The following is a 1,926-nucleotide window of genomic DNA, read 5'->3' on the forward strand; positions in this document are numbered from 1 at the left end:
CAAGAGTTATTTAGCAATGTTTCTTGATTTTCAAGGAGTAAGGATTTCTCTTCATTTTTTTCTAATTGTATTAGATTATAATCATAGAGATAGCCTAATAATAGAGGTGGCCTAAAACTTCTCTCCTTTGAAGTTATTTTCTTTATGGCCATATGTGCACAGTAATCATTTTTAATAACTGGTTCTATGTCCTTAAGCAAAAGCATATGTGCATTATTTATTTTGTGTCCAGTAGTCTTAGTTTTGCTGATGTCACTGTTGCTATACCAGAATTATATGTCTTTAAAAGAACTATATAAGAATGTCTCACAATAGATTTTTGTTTTTGAAAATCAAAGCTTCTTTGACTCACTAGCAATATTATATTCTTAGGTGCTTTATTTTTATACAACATACAGGTTTTTATGATAATGTTGCTTTATCATAAATTGCATTTTATTATTAGATAATGTTCCTCTTTATTTCGTTTGATGCTTTTAACCTTAAGTTCCACTTTGTATGATATTAATATTGTCATCTTTGCTTTCTTTTTGTTTGCTGTTGCCTGGAATCCTTTGCTCAGCTCTTTAGTTCAACATTTCTTTTCCATTTTTAAGAGTGTTCCTTATTAACAACACATATCTGGGTTTTATTTTTTTGAACTCAAAATGACAGTCTGAGTTATTTAATGAAATAATCATATTCATATTTAACTTCACATATAACACTTCATTTTATTATGTTCATCCTTCTGTTTCCTATTTATTTTGCTTTGTGAGTCTCCTATGTTTTTACTTTTTAACTGAGTTGTCTTACAATTAATTCTGCAATTTTATTAATTTGAAACTTATACTGTAGTTTTTCATTAGGCCTATGGTTCTGTTTTACATTCTTTGATTCTCATAATCAAATATATATTTTCCACATTATGTGAAAGTAAGAGATGCTTACTGTTCCTCACTAGGATGTTCTATTATTTTTTTTTCAGTACCAGGGATTGAGCTCAGGACCTTGCACTTGCCAAGCAAGTGCATATTCTACTGAGCTATCTCTCTGGCCCCATACGATGTTCTATTTCTTTTCCAATGCTAACAGAGTATTTCATTTTCTCCTTTTTTCTGCTCCCAGCCCTCTATACCTAAGGCACAGTTGAACATGTAAATTTCAGATCAGTATTATATCTTCTCTTTTTCACTGTCCCTCCCCCCAAAAAAACTTTTTATGTAGCCATTTGAGAGTAGTGGCAGGTACCAGTCCTTTTGCTGGGACTTAAAAATTCTGGAGAAAATATTTATTAAAAATGCTGTTCAAAGGTTGGCCAGATACCTCAGTGGACTAAAACTCCTGGGATTCAATCCCTCGTGGGCCATGCTGGCCCTGACCTGGGGTGCCCTAAGAGGCCAATGGAGACTGGGCATGGTGGGGCATATCTATAATCCCACCTCTCAGGAAGCTGAAAGAAGGAGGAGCACTACGAGTCCAATCTACATAGTGAAACCCTGTAGACGCTGTACTAAATACATAAAAAAAAAAAAGACAAACCCAAAAGCTTCTCAATGCTACTGAAGAAATAACAAAGTAGTGAGGTATTTGGCATCCCCAATCTGAAAGATGGGAGTAGCAAGCAGATTTCTAAAAGCAATTTTGACCTTGAGGGCATCGGACAATTACAAATTTATACTCTGATTATAATGGCATAGTGTTCAAAACAGCAAAACCAAACCAACCAACCAACCAACCAAGAGGCTTCTTCAAGTGAGAATCTAAAATATATTCTAGAAATAGAATAGGTATCCAGAAAGTCAGGTCTTTATGTGAAAGTGAATCAGGTATAGACTTGCCCTCCTACCCTAGTTGCAGGGATCTGCAGGAAAAGTCTTGTTTAGTTTGTCATTTATTTGTTTTGTTTATTTTCACTGAGCAGAACAGGAGGAAATTATAATCACA

This window comes from Octodon degus, unplaced genomic scaffold, assembly GCF_000260255.1.
Source record: "Octodon degus isolate 3935 unplaced genomic scaffold, OctDeg1.0 scaffold00219, whole genome shotgun sequence".
Lineage (NCBI taxonomy): Eukaryota > Metazoa > Chordata > Mammalia > Rodentia > Octodontidae > Octodon > Octodon degus.